Source organism: Falco punctatus (assembly GCF_963210335.1).
Source record: "Falco punctatus genome assembly, chromosome: 6".
Lineage (NCBI taxonomy): Eukaryota > Metazoa > Chordata > Aves > Falconiformes > Falconidae > Falco > Falco punctatus.
Genome location: NC_137585.1, coordinates 18,219,249 through 18,236,607, shown reverse-complemented (window position 1 = coordinate 18,236,607; position 17,359 = coordinate 18,219,249). Strand labels below are relative to the sequence as shown.

The 17,359-nt window shown below is 43.7% G+C and overlaps 1 protein-coding gene across 2 annotated transcripts in view; it reads left to right on the top strand.

The window, feature by feature from the left end:
* Nucleotides 1-100: 100 nt before the first annotated feature.
* Nucleotides 101-17,359, top strand: part of LOC308065781 (sulfotransferase 6B1-like) — a 117,587-nt gene continuing 100,328 nt past the window's right edge. For both annotated transcript variants that reach the window (XM_080392206.1, XM_080392205.1), the window contains exon 1: nt 101-16,868. The gene's annotated coding sequence lies outside the window, so the exon portion shown is untranslated. The remainder of the gene's footprint in view (nt 16,869-17,359) is intronic.

Genomic DNA, 17,359 nt, shown 5'->3' with positions numbered 1-17,359 from the left:
TTAAATTTAAAAAATATTTTAAAATAAAACAAAGTACTTGAAGATCAAGTGAGTGTAACATTTTCTAATAAGGAGATGAGACTGAAAATATCCATGGGAGGGACAGCACAAAGTTCAAAATAGTTCTATCACAGAATGGTCATGGTTGGAAGGGACTTCTGGAGATCTGATAGACCAACCCCCTGCTAAAGCAGGTTCACCTACAGCAGGCTGCACAGAATCACATCCAGGCAGGTTGTGAATGTCTCCAGAGAAGGAGCCTCCACAGCCTCTCTGGGCAGCCTGTCCCAGCGCTCTGTCACCCTCAAAGTAAAGAAGTTTTTCCTCATATTCAGAGGGAACCTCCCATGTGGCAGTTTGTGCCCATTGCCCCTTGTCCTGTCACACCTGGGCACCTCTGAGAAGAGCCTGGCCCCATCCTCTGGACACTCGCCCTCGAGATATCTGTAGGCACGGGTAAGGTCCCCTCTCAGCCTTCCCTTCTCCTGGCTACACAGGCCCGGCTCTCTCAGCCGTTCCTCAGCAGGGAGCTGCTCCAGTCCCCTCATCATCCTGGTAGCCCTCCGCTGGGCCCTGCCCAGTCGTTCCCCGTCTCTCTTGAACTGGGAAGCCCAGAACTGGACACAGCACTCCAGATGTGGCCTCACCAGGGTAGAGTGGAGGGTGAGGATCTCCTCCCATGACCTGCTGGCCACGCTTCTCCTAATGCACCCCGGGATCCCACTGGCATTCGTGGCCACACGGGCACACAGCTGGCTCGAGGGGAACTTGCTGCCCACCGCAGCTGCCAGGGCCTTCTCTGCAGAGCTGCCTCCCAGCAGGGCAGCCCCCAGCATGTACGGGGGCCAGGGGCTGTTCCTCCCCAGGTGCAGGACCCTACACTTGCCATCACTGAACTTAATGAATTTCCTCTCTGCCAGACTCTCCAGCCTGTCCGGGTCTTGCTGAACAGCAGCACAGCCTTCTGGTGATTCAGCCACTCCTCCCAGTTTTGTATCATGAGCAATCACATTATCTTTTACAATCCTATGCCATAACTGAACATTTTTATCTGGAGTGAATGTGATTTTCAGACTCCCTTTTAGAATCTACAAATTAGAATCTCAAAAATTGTTTTATTCAAGTTATTGAAAACAAGATTTAATTTGAAAGCTTCAGCAGTTTGACCATGTATTGTTAGCAAAAGCAATTTAAAAAATCTGATAAGCCATCTGCAGTAGATCAGGCGCTTTGCCATTCAGTGTTAACCACCTCCTTTCCTTATATTCCCCATCTCCAAATCCACCATTCATTGCCACTGCAAACACTTACTGGCTACTGATAAATTCTTGATGAGAGAAACCACCTTTGGTGACATACCAGACATGTCCAGGGACAGGGAAAGAGTGATAAAAATATGACAACAGAAGGAAATAATGAGTGGCAGTGATATGGCCTTAGGTTCATTGAGTGACATGGCACTTTTGGCTTAGATTGCATGTGGCCTGTCACATGTGGTTTAACTTTTGGAATTATGAACTGTCTGGATGAATAATTGTTAAAGATATTAGCCAGCAGCAATGTTCATGGCTGATAGAAAAAGACAAATGCAAACTTTTTCATGTGGGACAGACTCCAGCAGGCCAGGGTGCAGTCTTTGTAGCAAGAGGGCCTGGGCTCCAGTGGACAGCAAGTTGAGCATTAAGTCAACAGCATGCACTTGCGATGATAACCACCAATGATATAGCGTAGCCAGGAGGTTGAGGTAGGGGATTTTTCCCATGTGAGATGATTGTGAGTCTGCATCTGGAAGTGCTACAGCTGATGCTGGCTACCCTGGTATGACAGAGATGCTGAAAAATTGGGGTGATTCCAGAGAAAGGTGGTATGGCCATGGGGAGGGAGCACAGGGCACCCAAAGAGAGCTGGGGCAGCTGCCTCTCTGTTCAGCTTGAACAGAAGTCCGCAGAGGCAGCTTATGGTGCTCTTCAGCTTCCTGCTGGGAGAGCGAGAGGCAGCAGATCTGTGCTCCTCTCAAAGGTAAACAGTGAAAGGATGAGAGGTAACAGCCACAGGTTGCAGAAAGAGAACATCCTCTTAAGTATAAGGGAAAAAAATTGCTGTGATGATTGTTGGAAACTAGACCAGGCACCCCGGCAGGCTGTGGGGTCTCTACCCTTGGACAAGGCCCAAGCAACCTGACCAAGCCCTCTGGATATCCCTTCCAAGATGAACTATGCTGTAGGTAGTAAGGATGTCAATAATACTGCTGTGTGACAATGTGGGTCCCAGAGGGCCAATTCTAAAACTTGTCTGGATGTAGGATGCTACTACAAGATGTGAAGCTCTGTTCCTTTACCCCTGTGACATGGGACTGCCAAGAGATGGGCTTGCATTTTTTTTTCCATGAACTGCAGGAGACTAGGGCAATTACATCATACAAGTATCATTAAAAGAGAGGGCAGGATGTCTTCCTGAATCTCTTTTCCATTCCAGATCTTATGTAAGAGCATTCTTGATACTGCTGGCCCTTCTACTTGGAAACAAATTAGCTGATGAGACTGCTGCTATTTCTTCAGTGGGGCGGTTCAACAGCTTGAGAGACATCAATGTTTCCTTTTGCAAGTCCAAATTTTCTTTTGCTCAAGCCTGACATGGAGGACAACCAGGTGGCATACAGGTGTGTATCTCCTCTGTGGGCAGCAGACAGTACAGGCTGGTGGGACAGTGCCAGGGTGGCTGGGACTGAGTGGGGGCAGAGCATCTCCCCTCAGGTTTCTATGGGGTCGGGGCGCTGGTGGGTGAGGGCTGGTTTTCCCTTTGCCTTCCAGATCCTTTCCCACTCCCATCTGCTCTGGCCAACCCTTCTCTGTCTGACCTTTCATCTTCCCCAATTTTTTGAGCACACCACATTGTGATGCCTTTTCCTGCATTTAATCTCCTGCCTCTTGCTCCCTCCCACTTCTTTCTGGTCTCCAACCTTCGATCTCCCTTCTGGGCCCTGCCATTTTTCTGCTCCCTGCCCGCTCCCCACACTGGTCACTGGCTTCACGTCCTCTCAGCTCCCCACTTGTTTCTACTTGGATCCCTACAGGCATTGCTAAAACTGCTGCTCTGCATTAAAGATATCTGACAGACCAAAGCAGATGCTGTAAGGAAAAATGCCACAAAAGTAGCCTGGAGGAAGCAAATACTTCTTCATCAGTGCATATTTTGATGGTATGAACTCTAGAAAGCTCAAGGCAACTGCACTGAATAAAAAAGAAGTATAAAGATCTATTTATTCAGTGTACAAAGAAGAGATTCCTGTTCAGAAAAAAAAAAAAAAAAAAGTTTGTAACAGTGCAGGTGCACAAGGGAAGTGGAAGAAGCTTGAAGCTGAATGTTGCACAGTCAAAATAATTGTATTTTCTAATTCTGAAGTGCTTGACCTCATAATTGGCTGCGCTTTGGAGGAAGTTCTTTCAGATATAATTTCATGTATAGTTCCTCAGACATTCATGTTAGCAATTTTGAATACTTGTTGGTGAGGGAGGAAGAATAACTAAAAAGCTGGAGTAAATGCATAACTTTAGCTTGATGTAATCCACTGACTGTATCTAGACAAACTTTCACAAGTACTTTTATTTCTTCATCTGTAAGAAAGTCCTGAATCTAGTCTGAGTGTTAGTATCAAAGCATTTTGCTCTGCTCTGACAGTTTGTCTTCAGATGGAAATAGAAAAGAGAGAGAGAGTCAGACAGAGCAAACTGGAGCAGGCAGCCACAAGCATATGAGGGTGCTAAGGAAGTGAGGGCAAATAAGACTAATTTTGGTCCTCACGCTGCACTATTGAGTTTGTCCAGATTTGGAGAAGCCTTTTCCGCTCAGTGGATCCTGCTGTGGCCCTTGAGATTGCCCAGCTGGAATCAGTGAGCAAAACTGAGCATCTCTTGGGTGCAGTGCATGTCTTAAGCTAGATCAGATGAGCTACACCCTTGAAATGCTTATTCCTTTCTTTATTACCAGGGCAAGTCTTTGGGCTTCAGAAGGTCTGTGTTAAATTCTTATCTCCAGAAGATCCATGTTGAATTCTTACCTCTGGTACTGAAAAGGTCACTTTGTGCCTCTGTTTCCTACCTGTAAAATTCTTCCCTTTTTTTAGATTTAGCCCGGTAGTCTTATATTTTCATCCAGAATCTTTAGGTAAAACCACAATACAAATAATATTGTGTGATAAAACAACATAATTGTAGTATAGCATAACATAATGGGGAATCTTGTCCCTTTGATTTTCTTCCTTTCATGCTTTTCCTGCTTCTGAAAGCAGTTTATCTGTTTAAGGTACAGAACTAATTTTCAAGATTGTAGAGTACAGTGCGTCAAAATCAACACTTAGAGTGCTCCCATTGCACACACACTAGTGCCTTATCTTCTAATACTTGATTCATATTCATACGATTGAAAATGAGCGCTTATCCAGTGAAAAACAGCAATGGAATCGCCAGAAATTGCAGAAATTGAATATGACATCTTGGGATGCAATCTGCTCCTTTCTTCTTCCAAATATTATAAAAACTAGCCACCCAAAGAAACCCAACCCACACGTTCTATGTTTCAGAATATATTGCTTTCAGTTCTATCCTATAATAATGGTTGGCACTATGTAGCCTGAGCTTAGAAACACCACTTAGTTCAACTTCTTCACAGGCACTTGACAGTTTAGTAACTGGGACCAAGAGCACTCCAGCTGATTTTTGCAGTCCTGCTGTCTCTCTCCCAGTCAATTGCTATCAGTAGAAATGAAGTATATTGAAGTATTAGTGGTCATGGTGTCACTGCTAGCTGCTGTGATGCCATCCCCAACGTAAAGTTAGCAAATAGCCAACACTGGGTTGAACTAACTTTAACTCAACACGTTCTGTTATTGATCACAGTCGTTATAGTAGACTACTTTGAAGCTATCAAGCTGTTGGATGGAAAGTTGCATGAGGGTGCTCTCTCCATTTGTCTTGTCAGCGTGCTGTACTTCCCAGAGGGTCTGGAGATTTCTGATGGAGCCCCCCAAAAGTCCATGGCTGTGGCTGGGAGAGCACAGGAGAGCATATGCATGTGGGCTCCTCTGGCAGATGCCCCTCATCATTTGTATTAAGGTCCATTTGGTTGAGGGTCACAGCTCAGATTCATCTTCTTGATTTGGATGTTGGTGTCTTTCTAAGATAGTATCTTTCCTAACATTGTTCGGCCGGTATTCTAGGGACTCCTCCACTGTTAATAACAAATTCTATTGCTTTTTCCAATACAAGTCATATATCACACTGTGAAATATTTTGGAGTAGGGAAGCTCCCCGATGACATGTTAGGATCTTTGTGGTAGAAGACAAATGGATGTCTAAACCCATCCTTTTTGCTCTTTGTCTATTCTTTTTATTAGTGATGCTTTTCTGGACACCCAAGGCCTAGCATATTGAGAACTATTGCTCCGAGCTTTTGATGGATGTGCTGGAAAGGCTTTTGTCCTTGTCTTTTGGAAACAGCCCTGTGACACTGGGTGTGTTTAGGGTGACACTGGGTCCTGTCATGTCAAAGGACTTGACAAGTCTATACTCTCCTGCCCCACAACAGCCAGTCCACACTTCATCTTTCCTGAGATAGGGCTTCCTTAGGAGTTGTCTCTCCATTTTCCTGCAAGCAGTAAACACAAAGAGGACAAAATCATGACAAAATGGACACACTGGTTTCTTAGTGTCATCTTCCTTATTTTAAAAGGATGCACCTGAATTTCTGCCTCTTTGAACACCGTGGAAACAGCCTCAGCTGACAGTTTCCTCCTCAGAAAGCTCCCCATGTGTGTTCCCCACGTCTTTGTATTTAAGCTGCTCTTTTCCTTCAATCCTTTCAACAGTGTGAGGATGGGGAGGGAAAGAAGCTGCTGCTGCTGCTGGAGATCTCGTGTTCTCAAACCCTGATGTCTGATTTCCATTCCTTGCCTTCTACACAAAGATTCAGGTGTCTTCTGTCTCATGCATGGGCAAACCAGACATTCAGACACAGAAGTACTGCTCCTCAATGGCTTTGTAGAGCTTTACTGCATTTGTGTGCTTCATTGCAAAATCTCCAAAATAATTCCAAATTAAGGTCTTCATATAAGGCATGCAAGAAACGGCCATAAAAGAGAAAAGCAATACAGTTTCTGATTTAACACTGCCATATGTCTATGCTACACCGTGCATTGCTCCACTTTATCCTAACCCTCTGTAACTCTGAATAACATCATCCCTGAACAAGTCAGGGATATAAGTCATGTACACCAGTGTACCATGCTACCATGCAGTGGGGAGAGAAAGGGAAGTACAGAAAATCAACACTATTAAAAGGATGCTTTTGCAGATGATGCCAGTGTCATACTTCTGGCAAATACTGGTATTCATCCATAATCCAGATGGGTATTATCTACTGCATAAGCCTGTTATGAAACTTAATATTTATAAAAGCGTGTGCAATTCTGAGTTCATAGATCCCCTGGGCTTAATTCTGCAATCCCTGCTGGCACCAGGCAGAGCTCAGAACAGATGTATTTAGAAAGTGGAAACAAATATTACGCAACATTTTCCACAAATGCCTGGCACAGGCTGGCCATCTCCAGTATTTACTCACAGCAACACAAACCCATTGAACAGGATGGGTTAGATGATCTAAAATACTCTGTGCAAAGTGGCAGAAGGAAGCTTTGTAAATAAAAAATGTTATTATTTGGTGTCACAAATTATGTCTGTGAACTGGTGTGCGTCCTCTGCTAGGACATCCCTAAAGCAGAGTATTTGATAGAGATGTCACAGGCACCCTCACTGGCACAGCTCCACTGCTCCCCAATGCCCAGCTGCCCTCGGAACCATGTCAACACCCAGGGGGTGGTTTACAGGTCCCATTGGTGTGCTCCTCTGTGCTACAAGGCACAGCAGTAATCTAATACAGAAAGGGTATTAAAATTCCCTCTCATGAGTAGAGAGTTTTTCTTCTCTGGGCATAACCAGGAAGAGAGAAGAGTGCCATAAACTGTACAGAGAAAAGTGAGGATCTATCCCAGCCCTGAGCTTTGCTCACCGTGCAGCTGTGCAAAGGTTTTGCCACAGCCCCAGGGAGGGATGGAAGGTGGAGCACATGGTGGGACCAGTGGGGTTATGCAGAGTGCGGTTGGACCAGGCTGTGCATAGTACAACATGGCACAAGGTTTGCAGTATGAAGCCTGGAAGTATCAATGCAGAACACTTTAATAGGAGGTGGTATGCACAGAAATTACAGTGCTGCCTTCACCAAGCCAGAGATCTTTCTTGGCTGTTTTCCCCATTTCAAGGCCAGTGCTCTTAGCACTTCAGGTAAATGCTATATACACAAGGATAGTTTGGGAAGCAACCTTGAGACCAAGCAGTCTCAATGTGTGGTTTTGAGTCTGCCCCTGTTGAACCAGTTATATTTTTATAACACTATTTGCCTTCAAAAGATTGATCCTGCTTTTGCATCTGCTATTGGAGGTTGTTTAGACTCACTGGCATTACTGCTACCACTCCAACAAAGAGACTGCAGGTCTGTAAGGTCTGGAAAGGGTCAAGAAAAAGGGGAAATCCATTGGGAGATGGGATTCCCTGTCCCATGGGAGATGGGATTCCCTGGCCACAGGACTGTCCTGTGTGCACACATAGGAATCATATGTGTCATAATACACTTGGAGAACTTCAGTGGGCAGGGATACAGGCTGGACACCTGAAAAGAAGTAAAGCAGATCTCTTCCTTTTCTCTTAAGTACCTCAAGAAAAGCCTCAAAATTCTGAGCAACATGCCGCTAAGTAAGCTGTGAAGCCCTCAGGTAAAAGGGCATTGTTCAATCATACTTTAGACTCCAAGAGGCAGAAGTCTCTGTAGCCAGCAGGGCAATGCCTGCAGGCTAGTGAAGATGAAATTCATGTAGGGTGTTAAAGAAACAGTCATATCCAGCATAAAATTGGTAGTGGAATAGATTTGATTAGCAGGCAATGTTTGGGAAGGTAGCTGCACTACAGAGTTGAGCCAGAGGGGATATAAATAAAAAGTTCTGCAAGTCCAGTAGCCACAGCTGGTTGACTTTTGTATCCATTTTTTTGCCTCAACTAGCTGATTTTCTAGCCTAAAATACTCTTTGCTTGATCCAAGTTCAAGCCAGATACTAAATTCTCTTTCAACTGTTGAAATGTTGAGAAACCAGCAACTGATGGCAATTGCTTGGGCAGTTTCCTGCTGCTGGCCCACTCCGTACAAGCAAGAGCCTCACGTTGACGCTGCACCAGCAATGCTCTGGCAGTATGGAAACAATTCAGGCAAGACCTTTAGATCTGTGTTTCTTCTCTTCTTTTTGTTTATCTTTTAATTTTATTTTAGTATTATTTAATTGCCCTGCTATTTATGTGTGGATGTGCACATTCATTTAGCAGAACCAACTACATTCTGCCTCAGCCTCACTTGAAAGGACTGGATTTTCAAAGCTCTCACCGGCCTCCTGTCCCCAGGCTGCCTTTTGTGTACATTCCCAGATGTGTCTCTGCCTTTAAAATGCTGAATTTGAGTCCATTTAAAGCCAAATGTTTCAGCAAACAAAGCTTCTGGAGGAAGAGGTGGACATGTTCCTCACATAAAGGAATAAGTGGACCTCTTTTTGCAGCTTGCTTATGTTGCCTAAACTCCCAAATTACCAATCTGACTTGGTGTTTAGCTGTATGTTAAACAAGTCTGTGCACAAAGCTTATGCCAAGCTGACTCTCTAAAGTTGTTAAAAGTAACGAATGACGGGACTTCTAATCAAGGAAGCCAGCCTTGGGAAGGACGGGAAACAAAGAATGGATGGTGAAAAGAACACCGTTATCCTAAATTACACAGAAAAGAAGCCTCCGAGTGAGGAAGTTCTGGCTGTTAAGAGGACACAAGTTGATGAAGTGTTGCAATTCCCATAAACTTGGTTGAAAGTAGAACAAAGGTAATTGTGGCAGTGGGAGATCGTGACTTCTGACTCAAATAGCCTCCCCAAAAGAGGGCAAACCCCCACTCGGGGAGCATGTGTAATGAGTAAAAAACCTCAGTAGTGCTATTTGAGGATGCATACTAGTCTGCGTTAGAAGTGGGAAACATAACCAATCCTATACATGGATGAAAATGAGTATATAATACACTATGAATGTGCAAGTACTCTGCTGTATGTGATGTGTACCCTCGAGTAACTTGGTGTGTACATTGGGTAGAGCGATCCTCTCTGCATCCAGCACTGTAAATAAAGAGAATACCTGCTTCTTAATGTTGCCTTGGTGTTAAAAGGATTACTCCCGATTTCGGTGACAGTTTTGGTGATGCAGATGGGACCCTGCTTTTGAATCTTGATTGATCTGTGGCATCGCAGGACCTCCAGCCAGCATTGAGGGATTCCTGGGGAGAACCTCTGATCCCTGAACTGAAGAGCTCTGAGCAAGAGTCCTGGGAAAGCAAAGGTATTCTTTTATTTAAAAGGGTGGCTACCTGCCTGTAAGGTGCAGTAAAAGCCTCACAGGGCTGGGTATTAAGGTACTTAAGGAAAGGATTTGATCCTATCTGGAAAAAGTCTGTAAGACATTTGGGTTCGGAATAAAGGGAAACCTTTGGCCAAAAGGGTGGGTTAGAGTCCCACTGAAGGTAATATAGGGGTTCGAGTTGCCTTTTGGGTAAAGTGTCTGACTGTTTTGTGTGAAGTTCTTGCTCCTGTGTTTTGTGTTTCTGTTGCAACTTTGGTTATTTTTCTTTGTGAAGTAATTGTTTTTGTGTTTTGTGTTGTTGCTGTACCTTTTATAATATAATGGGTAATAAACCCTCGGTGGAAGGGGGGATTCTGAAAAGATCTCCCCCAGGATGTATATTGAAACATTGAGGAAAACTGGGGGGGGACCTCCTCACCTGAAAACAGCTTATAGAGTATTGTAACAACTGGTGGCCAATGTATGCTAAGATCAGGAAAAATGGCCAAAGAATGGAACTCAAAGATATAATGTTATATTACAATTGATGTTATTTTGTAGACAGGAGGGTAAATGGGATGAAGTATCACTTAGAGAGCAGGACATTTACTATCTTGTAACTTGCCTGAGCAATGTATTCTCTCTGCTTCTTATTAAGAAACATGATTGTTGAAGCCTGTCTCAAGAGATAATGCAATTAGTAAGAATGTGTTCATATTTTAATCCATTTCCGATAGTTCACAAGCTTTTTGCCATCCAATTAATGAAACAGAATATGAACCAGAATTTCTGATTTCAGATTGATTGTGAACCATATAAATCTGATGTCTAAAGGGAACATTCTCTTCTGCGTTAAAGAAACTTGTGGACAGATGTTTGGATTTAAAGAGAAGCGTAGCAGGATTTCTGGAAAATTTACACAGGATTAATAAAAATGTAAACTGAGTTCAAGCTCAGTTCACCAAAAATCTGAAGACAAAAGAATTGGAAACTTTACTTCATTTTGATCTGAAAAGAGCAGAAATGAAACTGCCCAGAAATATATATTAAGAAATCTTGATAGTAATTTACATTTCTGTTAAAAGTGTTGGGAAGTATCAGCATCCCTGTAAGCCTTTAATATTGCTGTCAGGCTCAGAGTATTGTTTGTAAAAGGTCAGTATACATTTACCCATTCAAAGACAGATGTCCAGACTGTACTCAAGTGCTACCTGAGCAGCATTTGAGAAGCACGTATGAAATAAAAATCATTAGCAGAATTAGAGTTGAAAGTTATTGATACTCTCTTCACATGCTCTTTTTCAGATGTGAGAATCTGAATACTAAATACCTAATCTTAACTTTTTGTTACGTCAACAAAAGATTAAGGTCTGAATTTTCAAAAGGATGGTTTAGCTAAATTCTGGGCTGTTTCCAAATTCAGCCTGAGGCGTTTCTTGGACCTGGTGTCCAGCAGCTGCCTGCTTTACTCTTTCTAAGAACTGTGCTGCTCTGGGACAGGCTCTTCCACTTAAACTTGCAAAAATTGATCCTTCAAAAATCACTAAAAATACAACTGGCTGTGGGAGTGATTTTTTTATTTTGTTTTCCTGAAAGAAATAAATATCCCTTACAGAGCTTTCTTATCATTCTGCAAGAGCTAGGTATATTAGCAAACACAAGGGTCTAGGAAAGCAAATCCCATGGAACTGATTAATGTAACCATTATCCACAGCTATTGACACTGGCTGACATCTCAATACTGGGGCGGGGTTTGTATAACACTTAGAGGGCCATGCAAAAAGCTTTTTGTATAAACACATGTGAGGCTATTTGGTGGCTGAATAACGACGTGAATGTAGCAGTAAATGCCAGAGTAAGAACATTTATTTCAGCAGGGGGAGATGGATCTGAATGTAGTATAACAGAGTGGCTCCTGGTGTTTTGGGTTGTCCTCTGTGGACTCCCATGCTAGAGAAATGAAGATGAGTTATGATCTGCTGTTTGTCATTGCTGGAGACTTTATGGCTGCATCTCTGCTAGTAAACTCTGTGGTGCCTGGGCTGGCTCCCAGGCACAGGAACACATTTATACTAGTCAGCTGTCAGCACGATCCCATGCCTTTGCCAGCTGGGGGTCTCCCAAATGCTTGCCAGACACAGTTTAGGCATTAGGACAACCCAGGGACCATTCCCAAAAGCACGTTGTATGCCAGTCTCTTGTTTTAGACAGAGTTTATTAATTAAAGATGTGGGCAAGACTGGCACAGGGCCCAAGGAAATCACTGGGCATAATTTATTGGTATAGGTGTAGTGTCTAAGTCCATTTGTTGAAAGAACGTTTTGGAAATGGATAATGCCTTTAGTTGCTGTTTTGAAAATGTGAAGAAAATTGTTGCCAGTAGCTACTGTAGACAAAAGCAAGCCAAAAGCATCTGCGAAGTGCTCATATTCTTCTGGATCTGGATTTGGGAACTGGGTCATCTATAAAATGAGGTGAAGTAGTTTGGGGTCTGTGTAGGAGGAAAGAGTGGTAGATTGGTTGGGGTTTTCTTATGTTTAGCTTCCAAGCTGACTTTTGACATCCCCATGATATGATGTGGAGCACCTCAATATCAATCCCGAGGGCTGACTCAGTACCTGCACAGGCCTGAAGCCCAGGCTCCAAAGCATGGGCTTCCCACAGCTCGTGGGCTCTCTATTTGTGGACCTAAGACACAGTAAGGTAGTGCTGGGAGTCTGGGAGCAGATTGGGCTGTGCAGCCATACATACTGTGTCTGACTAGATGATAATACCTCAAATTCCTGCTACCTCAAATTAAAACCCAATTGCTACTATGGTCTATGGTATATATTGGCAGGTATCTCAACAGCGGTATCAGAGCTAACAAAATGCAGAAAGTGCCTTCTTAAGCCCTGGGTGCACTGCAGCAAGCATGGCCCTTTCGCCTGCCCATGCATGTCAGCCTGGTGGTAGCACTAGGGGGGTTAGAGACAAGGTGGTGAGACCCACCAGCATGGGGTAGAAGCGCTTCCTGCGCTTCTCCCTCTAACAGATGTGGGGACAACATGATGGGGCATGAAGCACCCTGTTTGTCTAGTTTGAACTGGGTCAGTGCAGAGCTTATTCATGTCCCCCTGCCTTACCTCTGTCAGTGAACAAGAGATTTTAGCAGCTTTTAAACGGCCTGCCAAGGGGGTTCCAGGGCAGAGCATAGGGCATAAAGCTATTTGCAAAACGCACATTAGTCACTGACTCCAATGTGTAAACAAGTGATTAAAAAAAGAACTGTCACAAGAGAGAAGCTCTTTCTGCAGCAATTAAGATGACCTCCTCAGAGCCATTAGATATCCAAGGAATGCATAGGCATTCATCTAACGTGTCCTGATAGATGAAGGTAATTTCTTGCAGTGTGTAGTTGTTACTAAAGCTGATAGTCTATTTTGGTGTAGTTGGGATATCGTGGGTTTCCTAGAGCAGTGGTGCTGTTCACACTCACAGCAGCAGCCAAGAAGCAGCTCCTACAGTCCATGTATTTGCAGACATGGAAATTACAGTTAGAGATGCTCTGAGAAGGGACATGGGTAAAAGTCTGAAAGAAAAGACACCACCCGTAAATCCTGTTCTATGTGGGGTAATGTGTACTAGACTAAGGGGAGGAAGAGCATTAGTGAAATTCATGGAGTAATTAATGGACACGTGTGCTATCTTGATTTGGAGTAAGGCATGTTTTGGCTAATTAGTGACATTATTTTTTTCTTGAAAAACAGATTGGAAATCTCAGGAGGGTAAGCCTTTGGGTAAAAGTTCAAAGGTATCTTAGCTGGAGCAAAGCAATAGTGTAAGGACCCATCCTTCGTGTTTTCTGACTTCCCCCTCTGTGGCTGGCTGGGATCTGAGATCAGACTGTGTTTCGGTCAGTATCTAAAGCTTGGGGCAAGCTCAAAGGGAGGGAGCCGATTGTGACGGAGATTGTTTCCTAGTGACTGGCTTGGAAATGTCAAACTGTTGAAAACAACACATAAATTTCAGTGCCTCAGAAATATTTTTTGCAAAACAAGGTAAAATGTGTAGCAGGATGTTTTTATTCTCATGAGGACCTCAGAGGAAAATTAGTGGAAGTGATTTTTTTTACTTGATTTTAACAAACTTTGGAGGTAGTGAAAGAGGAGCTGAAAACTCCTTGTACTCATTTGCTTTTTTAAAGTCATGCTGCTGTGGAACCAAGGTGGTCTATCTTGATCTATCTCTGATTTAGTCTAATTCTTTACAGTTTATTTTTTATGTAGATAGTGTCTCTTTAATTTTTGGTTTGCTATTTTCTTCCTTTTTTAAAAAAAAATAATTTTTTTAATCCACGTCAGGTGAGGCTTATATTTCAATAATTTTTTTCCCTCTTTTCTGTAAAAATGCCAGAACAGCAGCCATGGAGCACTGGTCTGAAGGCAGCAGAAAATCCTAGGCTGTACGCTGCTCTGACAACCTGATTGTCTTGGCAGGACCACAGCCAGTCCTTGCCTTTGCTGCCGAGAGCGCAAACTTGTGCTGTTGGCAGCTTCTCCCATGACATTTAACAGGGTGGACAGTTGCTTGCTGGAAACTGCTGGTGCCTCCAGTCCAGTTCAGAGCAGCTCTCTGGAAACCCCATCTGGTAGCAATTGCTTTTGGTCAGAACTGTCTCCCAGGCTGCTGCTGCAGTCAGGCTTGATGACTATGTGCAGCTGGCGCTGTGAAGGTCCACAGGTGCACAGTTGCACAGGAGGCCACCGATGCATCAGCACAATCTAGTTTTGCACTAGAAACAGTAGATTCTATGGTTTCTGACACTAATAGGTTGCCTTCTGCAGTATTTCCACCACACCTGGTTTGCAGATTCATGAGTATTTCTGATACTATACCTGTCCAAATGCATCTAGTGCAGTTGCTGCTCTCAGTCCACTTTTAGAATGCTTTCTTTTAACTATTGATGATTTTTGTTTCATTTTCCCATATTTAAGACTTTTCAATGTGATTTACTTTTCCAGTTTTATTCCACTTGCCTATGGATTTTTTGGGGGTCACTCATATTTATGTTTTACGTATCCCAATCCACATTAAGCCTATTCTGTTCATAACATCTATTTGCAACATGTCATGACTGTGGGTAGTACTAGAATGATTTATTTTGTGACCAGACTGCAATTTGCCTTCTTCCAGTTTCTAAATTAGCTGCCACCTTTAATAAAGTTAAATGTTTCTTAGCATAAAAATAAAATATCTCCATGTCTACTCACCTCTGGGTTATCTGCAGTTTCATTTCCCCACAGCCTCTCTCTTCACCACGATGCTCCCAAGGAAACACTGCCCTCCGACGTCGCAGATGGGATGAATTTTGCTGGTCTGAATCCAAACTCAGCAGTTGTGCTCAGCCAGGTCATTTTTTTTTCAGCTGTTTAGAGCACAGACGTTGACTTGGTGAAAACTGCCTGGACATTGTTCAAAGCTGGTGAGCCCTGTTGTGGCTCTTGTCATGTGCCAGCCGCTGGTACTCTCTCCAGAACCTGTTCCCATGCAAAGTGGCGGTAATCTTGCCAGCGAGAACATGGCTTTCTGGGGAGCATTTGCCAACACCAGCATCTTCTGCCAGCAACAAGCACCTTACGGGGGACTGTGGCAGGAGCAGAAAAAGGTGAATCAGAGCAACCTGCCTCTGCTCCAAAAGAGTCCTTAAATGCAGACATGTGAGTGAAAGGGTTTTGTGCTTTAAAAGGGCAATTAAGCCTTTGTGTTTTCTTCCTTTGTTATGCTGGGTTGGCAAAAGTGGAGAAAAAAATAGCAGAAGATTTATTTTGGTTTAACCTCAGTACAGCTTAGTGAAATCAAAGCTACCCCCATGTCCAAATTGCTTTTGGTTACTGTAGGCAAGGGTATTCTGCTGAGGCTGAAACCTTTTCTCTCTCATAGGAGCAGTGCAACAGAATCTACACAGCAATGACCTTACGCAGCATTTATTCTGCTCTCCCCTCTAAAAGGTGGTTCTGAATTCGTGAAAGCTGCTATAGAGCGGCCTCATGAAGAAAGTGGCAATTAGGGATCCCGGGGCTGTTCCGCTGGCTTTCTGTAAACATGAAGATGTTCAGTGCCATCCTCATGTTCCACATGTGTGGTAAGCATAACATCAGGCAAAGAGGAAATGTCCTTACTGAGGGTGGAGGCATAGGAGTGGTCAGGATCCTACACAAAACCCAGCACAGTTGTCCCTGTCCCCCCAACCTTCATCCCAATGCTGAGCCCTGGGGTATTCGTTTCAGTCAAGGCAAGGCGATGGTGCCAACCACCACATTGGCCATGACTTGCAGCAAGTTGGGCTGAATTAGGAAAAACTGAGCATCCACCCAGCTGTTGAGGGCAGCCTGAAACCACCACCAAACCTGCTGCTGCTTGCTTTCTGTCAGTGAAGGCATCTATCTGCCCCAAAACAAAGTGCTCCCCAAGCTCTTCTCTTGCAGGCACCCCCTGCTCAGAAAAACCATGCCTTTATACACAGTAGCACCTCTGTGGGAGAAGTGCTGCTTCCAGAAAGGCTGGTGGCCCCATGGGACCCCATCTGTGCTGTATTTTGGGAGCTGCAAAGTACTTTGAGGCTCTAGAAACAATTTAGAAAGGAAAGTCGTTATTGTTTTCATGGCATTGCTGGCAAGATGACAGAAGCGCCTAGTTCTTAGTTTCTAACAAACAGTGATATATATTGCAGGCTAGATGCTGTACCTTTACATGCTCTATTCTGTAGCCGAGAGACAACTTTCAACAGAATAAATTTCTACAGCTCCCTGGAGTCTTGCCTTACATGCTTTTTCTCCCTCCCCCTCCACCCCCATACCCCCCCCACCCGCCACCCCCCATTCCTCTCTCCTTTCTTAATGTCTCAAGACCTACCTAAGATGGAGAGGAGCTTTTATGGTTTCCTTTCCAGAATGATCTGACACATACATTTAATCTTGTATACCAAGACAATCTCCAACATAGGTGCTTGAATCTCTTCTGGTTCATTGTGCATTGTTTGGAAAGAGATCTGAGGTAAAATAAAATAGTCCCCTGACTCTCATCCTGAAATATGGGTGTCTGCATAGGGATTTTTGCCTGTAGACCTAGACCACATCTACTGGCAGTGTTTTGCTGGGATATATGGAGTCTGGATTCCCTTTTTGCTCCTTACAGCGATTCACAATGAAAGAGTTACCATAGCCATGCCAAGTGACATTTTCAAGCCTCAGAATTTGTTCTGCAGGGAGGTGAGATCTCCCCTTCTCCCACCACCAGTACCAAACCCCTTTGCTCTCAGTCTGCACTCTCCTGTGTGACTACACCAGCAGATCCCTTTGTGGGCAAGGAGGGCCAGCCCACCCCCGTCTTCCTGCCTGCTTCTGTAGTCCCTACACAGAGGTAATTTTTGATTTGGCAAAGTATTAAATTTTTCTGACTCAGAAATCTGCAGAGAAATTGGACTGTCAGCAGGTAATTTTATAGCTCTTGGGTTTCTTTGCTGTAGCTGTAAATAACAGAAGTAGATTTCTGTCCTCTCTGAGGATTTCTGAAAGCTCAAATGATAGAAGTTGAGGTTGTAAATCCTGCTTGTATGTATTATCATGTAATACTGAAAAATAGATTAAACTAATATATTACAATTAAATCAGAAATCTAATAAGCAGACCCTGTGTACAAAATATGGGGCTGTAGATTAACTGGGGAAGCTTGCAAAAATGCTTACTCTTTATAACTGTCATGGCAGGATGACTTGGGGATGGTGTTTACTTAAAAAGAAAATAAATCTTCTAGATGCTTGGTCTCCAGAACTATGAATCAACCAGCATATCAATCTAACCCATTTTTGAGAATCAACTGACAAGTTAAGAACTTGGGCACCTTAATCCCCC